The sequence below is a fragment of the Octopus bimaculoides genome, chromosome 3, assembly GCF_001194135.2.
Source record: "Octopus bimaculoides isolate UCB-OBI-ISO-001 chromosome 3, ASM119413v2, whole genome shotgun sequence".
Lineage (NCBI taxonomy): Eukaryota > Metazoa > Mollusca > Cephalopoda > Octopoda > Octopodidae > Octopus > Octopus bimaculoides.
Window position 1 is genome coordinate 164,284,726 of NC_068983.1, and position 11,939 is coordinate 164,296,664.

Here is an 11,939-nt window from a genome sequence, read left to right on the forward strand (position 1 = left end):
TTATTTGCTTTTTTCATTTTAAATTTGCTTTTTTCATTTTCTTTTTTTTCTTCGTTTTATTTGCTTTTTTCTTTTTAAATTTGCTGTTTTACCCTAACCCTAACCCTAACCCTAACCCTATCACCGATAGAATTGTTTCAGAATCGTTTGTTTATGTAGTCGGCACTTAATGTATATCGGCTGAATGGACGTCAGTGATTGGTTGAAATTACAGAAATACGACAACTTTAACATGGAATAACTTAGGGATTTCTTTTTTTTTTAAGAAGACTAAGAGAAAAAGATGTTTTATATGACACATTCTACCAGTGTTCCAAGTTTCAAAGTGTTTCGTTAATGAAAAATGTGGCCCCCGTTTTAAAAAAGATCCAATTATGGTGTATGTGAGATCCTTCTAGAACTTTCTTTACTAAATCATATGATCTAAGAGTCAACAACGGCAGCAAGAAGATGGTGAATCTGCGAAATAATAAGGAGGAATATGAACAGTTCATTCAATTCGATGCCAATACTGTAATTGATAAAGGCAAAACAACAAGCATGAAGTCACTCTTTCTAGAAAAGTGCACAGTAAAAGCAACAGCCAGACTGATGTGCACTGATGATGAAGAATGCACAAACAACAGTGTTTTAGATGCTGTCAACATTATAGCATAATCTTAGGAGCATATGTTAATTGCTGAGTGTTCCCAGTTCTTTGACATGAAACAAATCTCCTGACGAAAATGTGCGGGGAGGCACATTTCTGAGTCTTATTAACATCCATGAAAGGAAATGTAATTTTGGCAAGTTCAAAGTTGATCCCCAAACGAAGCTGTCTAAATTAGTCTTTATATCAGGTTCGTCTTCAGTCGACAGAAACTTAAGATGGCCAGACTATTAATGTATAATGAAGCATGCAATACATAACATTAGAATTTGTTAATTTGATTTCTTTAGATCTATCAGAAAGATGGCTTTTGATTGGTAATATGGTTGAAAAAGTCAGCGAGCTGGCCGAATCATTAGCACGCAGGATGAAATGCTTAGCGGTATTTCGTCTGTCTTTACGTTCTGAGTTCAAATTCCACTGAGGTCAACTTTGCCTTTCATCATTTCGGGGTCGATTAAATAAGTACCAGTTACGCACTGGAGTCGATGTAATCGACTTAATCCCTTTGTCTGTCCTTGTTTGTCTCCTCTATGTTTAGCCCCACGTGGGCAATAAATATGGTTGAAAAATAAAACAAAACTAAAAATGAAAACAAAAGAAGTTAGTTGAACACAGGTTGCCCAGGTGTAAAGGGAGATAATCACCTCTAGAAGAATTTTGAATTTTCAAATGTGAGAATAACAAAGAGGATGTCCGGAATATACATATTTCATATTTCTTTTTTTTTCTACTCATTACAAAAATCTTGACTATTTCATTAGTCGTTGGTAACAATGTATAACACCATTTCATCCTTATTTAAAATCATCAGCATAACATGACTCTAGGCAAACATATTACACTAAATTTCATGTGATAGGATTCTATGGAAAACAGAAAAACCATTCCTAAATCAGCCTAGACATGAAACATATATTTTCCACAAACTATGCTGTAATTGGGGAAGAAGTATAGCGAGTTACACTCTCCTGCATTTCGTGTAAAATTCTATAATTTCAGGAAAACAGACAATTTCAAGAGGCATTGTCTGTGTTGTTAGGCTAATTATGCTGATTGTGAAACTACAATTCATGAAGAAGCGTTGGAAAGACTTTTATGGTTCTCTGTGATAAATACTAATGCCAACTTCGAAAATGCTCCTCTGATATCCTGCCTAATAAACAGGCAAATCAGTCTCTGGTGCTAAACGGTTAATGTTGCTGCCAGTGTCCATTGTGAAGATTTTTCAATTTCTGAATCATTTTAGTCATTATTTGTATGAACCATTCCTTGCTTTCACTCGAACAATATTACAAGTTGTTGAAGAAGTGGAAACAAGAAGTGATTTTAATAATGTTTCTAAAAAGCATATATTTCCTGGAAATAAGATTTTATATAAATTTTGTCTGTTGGGTTGCGTCATCATCATCATTATCATCATCATCATCATCATCATCGTCGTCATCGTCATCGCTTAACATCTGTTTTCCATGTTGGCATGGGTTGGACGATTTGACTGAAAATTGGCGACCCAGAAGGCTGCACCAGGCTCCAATCCGATCTGGCAGAGTTTCTACAGCTGGATGCCCTTCCTAACACCAACCACTCTGAGAGTGTAGTGGATGCTTTTATGTGCCACCGGCATGAGGGTCAGTCAGGTGATACTGGCAACGACCACGCTCAAAAGGTGCTTTTTACGTGCCACCTGCATGGGAGCCAGTCCGGCAGCACTGACGATGACCACACTCAAATGATGTTTTTCACATGCTACTGGTACATGTGCCAGCAAGGCGATGCTGGCAACGATCACACTCGAACAGTGCTTTGTATGTGCCACTGGCATAGGAGCCAATCAGCAGCCCTGGCAACGATCATGCTGGGATGGTGCCTTTTATGTATCACCAGCAAGGGAGCCAATCAGCAGCCCTGGTGCATTAAACGTTCCACTGGCATGAGTGCAATTTCTTCAAATTCTTTTCTTATTTTTGTGGTCAGATTTCTGACCAATTAACGGCTATAAAAAATTACTTTATTATTTTAAAAGTAATGCAAAGTTTAACCAACTGTGTATGTCTATTTTGCCAGTGCGCTTCCATTTAAAAACTGAGGTGGCTATTAACAAATTTTGGCGTTTAGAGTCTGTGGGGTTAATGACACCCTGTTTGAGTAAAAGTATTAAACATGTTTCTCAAATGATTTTGGTTGCTAAAAGAGACAGTATTGTGAGCATCTGGGATGGTTAGGTCACATTAACAATCAGATACATACACATAGTTATGCCATGTCTTATATGGAAACCATATTTTCAGGCAGGACAGGTGCTTTTGGCTTTTCAAAAATTCACTTACAAAGTAGATATTGGCAAATACTGTTACATTCTTAAATGAAGTGACATAAACATAACCAATGGACTTTACAAAGTGAATTGTCTATGAATGAAACTGAAGAATTCTAGTGCAATATTCCAAATGTATGGAGACAATTCTATCAAACATACCTGGTCTCTTGGAATATCAGGTTGATATTATTCCATGCTCCATTATTAACTAAACTCAATAGAAGAGAAAATATGGTTTTGTAGCAAATATATCTGAGACCAAGCAAAAGTGAATTCACAGAGTGGATTAAATAGAATTTCTGACTGTCAGCTTATCTAAGGATGGCATAAAACTTTTGAAATTGCTGCCAAATAATATTTGGTCTCTTGTGGTTCCAAAATGTGCTAAAGGTTTTAGAATATTTCCTTGACTTAGTTGGATACAACAGAAGATTTATATCAATTTACAAAGATAAAGGTGAGCCATTAATTTTAGCCAGAAAGATGAATATCTTTTGGAATCACAAGCGAGAAACTGCTTCCATTCGATTGAAAAATGAGTTAACAAAATCACCAGGGTCGAAAACTTTCCCTCAGATGATGATGGTGATATTAAAGTCGATGCATCAAAATATGTTGTTCTTCATCCATCACAAAAGGATCATTATGTTTGTCTCTCAGTCAGACAACATGTCTGATCTAATATGGAAGGGAAAGCAATCACCACCTTCCTGAGTTCAAATACTGCTCAAGTCAGCTTTGCTTTCCATCATTTCAGAGTCAATAGAACAAGTACTGGTTTCACTTTGGGGGCCAATGTAATTGAGTTGTCCTCCCCTCCCCCCACCGCCAGCCAAGAAAAAATTCCAGGCATTGTGCACTCAGTAGAAAGAACTATTATCATTAAGTGGCACTTGTGCCAGTGGCACATGAAAAAACATTTGCGCGAGGTCATTGCCAGTGCCGCTGGACTGGCCCCTGTGCAGGTGACACGTAAAAAACACTATTTTGAGCATAACCGTTGCCAGTACCGCCTGACTGGCCCTCGTGCTGGTAATGTCAACCACTACACTCTCGAAGTGGTTGGCATTAGGAAGGGTATCCAGCTGTAGAAACTCTGCCTGATAAGATTGGAGCCTGGTGTAGCCATCTGGTACGCCAGTCCTCAGTCAAACCATCCAACCCATGCCAGCATGGAAAGCAGACATTCAACGATGATGATGATGATGTGGTGAGCAGGCAGAGTCGTTAGCACATTGCTACCGAATAAGTGTCACATATTTTTACAGATAAATTCCTCTATTTACATAATATCAAGGTCTCTTTCTTTCTTTTGTTGTCCTTTCTATATATATATATATATATATATATATATATATGCATGTATGTATATATATGTATGTATGTATATATGTATGTATATGCACACACTCGTATCTATCTGTCTATATGAATATACACAAAGCCATATACATATACACACAGGTACCAAACCTGATATAAACTGTAGGTCCAATGCAGGGGCTGGTCCCAGGTGTGGCATTTGTGTAGAAGAAAACAAAACAAGTGTGTTACAAAATTCATAACAGCATTGAACCCCCACTTGTGTTCTTTTATATAAACTCACTCACTCACCGACTCACTCATTCACATACTCACACACTCAACCACTCATTCACTCACTCACTCACTCACTCACTCACTCACTCACTCACTCACTCACCCACTCACTCACTCACTCATATATATATATCATAGCTGTGTGTTCATGAAGAAAATTGTGATTCTACCAAGCAAATGCGAAAAGTAATTCACGATTTCCTAATTTTATTAGTGTAGAAAAAAAAACATTCATTTTTTTTTTATTATTATTTAAGAAAATGTATGTCTTGTTTTTCATTTTTTTTATCTAAAAAAAATCTATGACTGTGTTTCCATACAATTAAGTAATTGTCCACAGAAAACTTTATGTAGAGTAAATAATGGTGAATAATGGTCAATAATGATGGTGGAGGCCATCATCTTGAGGATATTGGTAATGGTGATGATAATAGTAATGTAGACGGTGACAATGATGATGATGATGATGATGATGAGGATAATGATGATGATGATGATGATGATGATGGTGATGATGATGATGATGATGATGATGGTAATGGTGATGATTATATTAGTGGAGATGGTGATGATGGTGAAGAAAATGATGATGATGGTGATGATGATGATAATGATGATGATGATGGTGATGATAATGATGATGATGATGGTGGTGGTGGTGATGATAATGATGATGATGATGATGATGATGATGGTGATGGTGATGATGATGGTGGTGGTGGTGGTGATATTATCGTTGTCTTCATCCTCCTCCTCCTGATAGTCTGGCTTGGTCATAGCCCAGAGGCAGGAAGCATTAATTTATATATATATATATATATATATATATATATATATATGTTTGACCAATATTTCTTTGTTTGTTTTTGCATTCATAAAATATCTAGGAATACATTAACCAATGCGTATTCAGTGTTAAAAGTTATTAAGAAGTGATTCTGAGATGAGATTTAGTTGCTATTTCTAAAAGCTTGAGTAATGTCCTCGAGGCTCCATTGTAACAGAATTAATACAAGAATAAATAGATTTGTTCTGTGCTGGTTAACAGCAAATTGATGGTAGTTGCAGCTGGTAACTTTAATGGGTAACAAGAAAGAAAAACCCAAACTAGATATATACTGGTTTGTACAAACAAACAAGCCTGGCTCTGCTTCTCTACTTGACATGCTAGGAATAGCAGCCAAGGATACTTCAGTTCACAAACTACAGATTATGTTTGTGTCCCTTAAAAAAAATTGGGGATTATGGCAAAGCAGAGATGTCTGCTAGAAAAGGGTGAAACTCCTGTGGAATTTTGATGCCAAGACAAGCAGAACCATTGACAGACATAGAGTAGACATCATTGTATGTAAGATAGAGGAAAGAGAATCTCTCATAACAGGCATTACCGTTTCTGCAGATCTGACAAAAGTATTGCTGACAGGAAAGAGGAAGATACTGAAATATGCTGAATTAAAATCTAAAATATCAAGAAAGTGGAAATGCCCGGCAGCAAAACTGCCATTTATCATCAAATTCGATCTTCAAAAGACTGTTGTATTGCCTGAAAAGGCTAGACAGCAAAAGTGATTGGTGAATATTTCAATATGCTTCACATGAAAAATTTCATATTCTTGGAAAGGTTCTTTCTCTCCAAGACATTTGTTAAAGCAATTATGAATTTATTCATTCTTAACACATCCTGGCAAATTCAAACATGAATATCTGATAGATACTGCTTTTATGTTATCAATGAACATTCTCCCCACCCCCTACAGATGGTGTGTATTCATAACACATGCAATTCACCAGTCAAAGGGGACTTTGAGACACCATGCTGTTTTAACCTTATTGTATGTATCCTCAGTCAAAGTTATCCTCCCAGGTAAATGAATCTCACACAAAAGGACAAGGTCTTGTTCACAGAACTCAGCAAACAAATTATTTGTTGATCTCTGCCAAACATAATAATTCATGGGTTGCACGTGGAACAGTGAGAATCCAAACAATGATGTGTCTATTCATTCTTAACACATCCTGGAAAAAATTCAAACATGAATACCTGATTAATGTTGGTTTTATGTCATCAATGAACATTCTCCCCCACTCCCTACAGATGACGTGTATTCATAACACATGCAATTCACCAGTCAAAGGGGACTTTGAGGCACCATGCTGTTTCAACCTTATTGTATGTCTCTTCAGTTAAAGTTATCCTCCCAGGCAGATGGTTCTAATACAAAAGCACAAGATCTCGTTTGTGGAAATCAGCAAATAAATTATTTGTTCATCACTGCTAAGCAGATAGTAAATCATGGGGTACACACAAAACAGTGAGAATCCAAACAATGATGTGTCTATTCATTCTTAGAACATCCTGACAACTTCAAACATGAATACCTGATTAATGTTGGTTTTTGTCCTCAAAGAACATCTCTTCCCTTTAAAAAATGTGTGTCCATAACACATGTATTTCACCAGTGTAAAAGGACTGAGACACTGCAGTGTTTCAACCTTATTGTATGTCTCCTCAGTCAAAGCTACCCTGCCAGCAGACGACTAAGAAAAACAGACGCTCTTGTTTATATAATTCAGCAAACAAATTATTTATTGATGCATGCTGATGTCTGCTAACAGATAATAATTCAGGGAGAATCCAAGCAATGATATATCTATTTGTTCATAATACACTCTGGCAAATTCAAACATGAATATCTGATTGATATTCATGTATCAGCAAATACTTTGTTTGCTGATTTCTTTGAATAAGAGCCTGTACACTCATCAGATTCATAGCTCCAGTTGGGTGGCATTCACTGAGGAGACACTCAATAAGGTTGAAACTTTGCAGTATCTGAAAGTCCATTTACTCTAATGAATCTCATATACAAGTACTGAACCTCTTATCTGGAATCCAGATATCTGGAATCCAGATATCTGGAATTACCAGAAATCTGGCTATTTTTGAAACTGATTAGCTTTGAATTTTGTGGGATGTAGTAGATTGACACGAGGTTGCTTTGTTTTGGCTTTAAGAATTCTAAGTTGCTTAATAAAGATCAAACAAACCCTGTTTTAGAAATGTATTAATTTGTATATTTTATACTGTTTTGTTCTTTACTTTTCATTGTTTATTTTATATACCGTAAATCCTCGAGTATAATCAGCATTTTTTCCCCAAAATTTAAAGGTCAAAATTTCTAGTGCGTACTATATACGAGGTTAAAAATGAAAAATATTTTCGAAGCAAAATTTTCTAAGTGATAAATATGTAAAGGCAATTTACTTAATATTTATTTTTCACTGACATTATTACTGTTATTTCTTTATTTTCTGCAAAGTGCACAAAGAAGCTACATGTTTGCATTATATTATATATACAATAATAATAAAGGACGTTACCGTATATACGTTTACAAACCAAGGACGTTATATAGACCTCATTGACTCAAGTTAGAGAAGGGGTGTGTATTATACACAAAGTTCAGGTTTTTCAGAGGTACAGCCCCCTAAAAATCCCCATGCGTATTATACTCAAGGGCGGACTATACTTGAGGATTTACGGTATTCAGCCTGTGTCCAGAAATCCAGAAAGTCCAGGAATCCGGATCACCTCTGGCCCCAAGGTTTTCAGATAAGAGGTTCGGTACCTGTATTATGTACACACATCAGACAATGTGTGTTCTAATGTTGACTAAAAGAGGGATGAAAAGCAACAGCAATCAGATATTCATGCTTGAATCTGCCATTGAAGATTAACAATGAATAAATATGTTATTGTTTGGGTTCTTGCTGGTCTGCACGCACAGCCCCGTGGACTGTGGACCTTATGCTAAGGTCTGACTGTTAATATGAATTAAAAAGCAACCCCAGAACTCATATTTTATATCTTTACTGGTCAATGAAACACTGATTTAAAATTTTAGCCCAAGGCCAGCATCGTCACGGGAGGAGACAAGTCAACTACATCAGCTCCAGTACACAACTGGTACTTATTTTATTGATCCCGAAAGAATGAAAGGCAAAGATGACCTCGGCAGAATTTGAACTTAGAACGTAAAGACAAATGCTAAGCATCTTGTCCAGAGTGCTAATGATTCTGCCAGCTCACCACCTTGACCAGGTCATGGAATATGTTGACCATAATTGTTTGTAACATAGAATGGGCAGAAGGTCTGGGATTTAGGAGCAGGGTGTTAGTTGATCTAATCAGCCCCAGGACCTGGCAAGGGGTTTATTCTATCGATCTCAGAAGTGATGATTGGCTAAGTTGGTGCCAACGGGATTTGAACTTGGAACATGAATGGCCAGAGAGAAACGCTGAAAAGTATTTTGGCCAATGTGCCAGACAATGGTGATGATGATGATGATGATGATGAGGATGAGGATGATGATGATGATGATGATGATGACGATGATGATGATGGTGGTGATGATGATGATGATGATGATAATAATGCTAATGATGATGATGATGATGATGGCGATGAAAAGGAGAAGGTGGATAACATTTTGGAAGATGATAGGAAAAAAGAGAGAAATGGGAAAGGAAATAAATAGAAGATGAAGAAAGAGGAGGAGGAGAAGACAGGGACGATGGAAGGGGGGGGGGAAGAAGGATGAGAAGAAAAGAGGAGAGGAAGAAGGGAAGAAGGAGAAGGAAAAATAGAAAAGGAAGAGGGGAGGAAGAGAGGAAGAAGGAGGGGAGGAAGAAGGAGGGGAGGAAGAAGATAAGAAGGAGGAGGAGAGAGAAGAAGAAGAAGAAGAAGAAGAAGAAGAAGAAGAAGAAGAAGAAGAAGAAGAGGGAGAAGAAGAAGAAGAAGAAGAAGAAGGAGAAGAAAAAGAAGAATGGCGTTGTTCAGTTGACGAAGGAAGAAAACATAGGAGTGAGATAGGAACAGGTCAAAGTTCATAAATTAAGGAGGAACAGGTATTATTATTGCTGTTCTTGTTGTTGTTAAAGCTGTACCTTCATGACTTGATAATGAACCAGTGAAGAAAAGATGAAGTAGGAGGGGGGGGGCAGAAGTGTGCACCTGAATGAAAGAAATTCTAATAAACCATTGTCAAGGAGACCCAACTGCACAGTCTTCGAATAATCTGCCAAAGTTCAGTTGGCGAAATATATAATCAGGAGACTTTCTTATGAACCTTCCAATGGTTCCCATAAAATGGTAAAGTAATGATTGCTTGTAATTCTAGTACATACACACACATGCACACACACACACACACACACACATACATACGTATATACACACAAACACACACATGTACATATGCACATATATACATACATATGTATATATATGTATATGTATGTGTATATAATAAGACACCCCTTTTTAATTTTATATATATATATGTACACACACATACATATAGATACACACACACATGTATATATATACATACATACACACACACAAACACACATGTACATACGTACATATATATATACATATGTATATATGTATATAAACCACCCTTTTCAATTTTATATATATATATGTACACACATACATATATATACACACACACATGTATATACATATATACATACACAAACACACAACATATGTATATACATACATATGTATATATGTATATATATATATATGTATATATTATAACAAACCACTTCTTTTCAATTTTATATATATATGTACACACACATAAATACACACACACACACACACACACACACACACACACACACACACACACATGTATATACATATAGTGGAAACTAATTCCTGTGCAAAACGTCCAAGTTTATATGACAAGAGGACGATGCCAATAGTTGGCCTATAACTGCTGTAACATAAGATTTATCTTTAATGTAGTGTGGGGAATGAGCCAAAATGGTAATGGAATTACATTGACGTAGTACGATACAACGATGCGAGGAAAGAGTCTTTTATTCCATGTGGGATGTGAACAAATGAAATGAAATGATGCGAGAATGATGCACAGGGATGAACCATTTCAAAAAGATTAACAAATTTACAATAAGAACTGAAACGAAAATACCACGGAAATAGTTTTATGTTTCACGAATATCATCACTGTTATCATCATTACGTTTTCCATGCTGGCATGTGTTGGATGGGGCTTTACAGTTGCAATAGGTATGTATTCAGTGGTACTGGCCCCTAGACCTCAACTTACGTTTAATTTTGACTTGGTTTCTGCAGCTGGCCCTTTCTAACACCAACTATTCCTTCAGTGAGGGTCCATGGTGCATTTTTGTAGCACCAGCATTAGGGAGGTAGCTTTGTCATCAACACAACCAAAGGAATCCTTTTTACAGAATGAGAATCTTTAGTGATGGAGGCATGAAAGGACCAAGTAGTGATGATGGGATGGAGTGATAGAAATAGGATTGACAGATGTACTCTTCATTCTGAGATAAGTATGAATATTCAAGCCAATATGAGATGACGGGGCAATGACAGACAGGTGTGTGATTCAGGAGTAAAGACTGATGGAGATGATGATGATGATGATGAAAAGGAGATGGTGGATAACATTTTGGAAGAAGATAGGAAAAGAGAGAGAAATGTGAAAGGAAAGAAGAAGAAGAAGAAGAAGAAGAAGGGGAGGAGGAGGAGGAGGAGGAGGAGGAGGAGACACATGCAGGGACACATGCAGAGGAGGGATGGATGGAGGATTGCAGAAAGCATGCAATGGTTGAAGAATGCCAGTTTCTGAAACAATGTAATTCTTTTCCCTTTTTTATTTTTTTAGTTGTCTCAGTTATTAGACTGTGGCCATGCTGGGGCACTGCCCCGGAAAACTTCAGAGTCATGCAAATCGACCTCAGTACTTATTTTTTTGTTTTTTAAGCCTGTTACTTATTCTATTGGTCTCTTTTGATGAACCACTAAGTTACAAGGATGTAAACATAACAACACTTGTTGCAAAATGGTAGTGATGAACAAATACAGGCACAATGTCACACACACACACACACACACACACAAATGTATCATCATTATCATTTAATATCCATTCTCCATGCTGGCATGGATTGGATGGTTTGACCAGGGTTAGTCAGCTGGAAGGCTGCAACAGGCTCCATATATATATATTGGGTTGGTGCATAATTATTGCAACTTTTTTTTTCAACAAATTTTATTTAACAAAAACAATAACAACACTTAACAAAAACATCTTTAAAGGATTATTCCGGAGCATATTCACCATCCACTTCAATTACTGCTTCCCATTTGCTTGGCAAAAGGTCAGACCATCATTTAAAGTTGTTTTTGTTAAATATTGTTATTGTTTTTGTTTGATAAAATTTGTTGAAAAAAAGCCGCAATAATTATGCATCAACCCAATATATACATACATACATATATATATATATATATATATATATATATA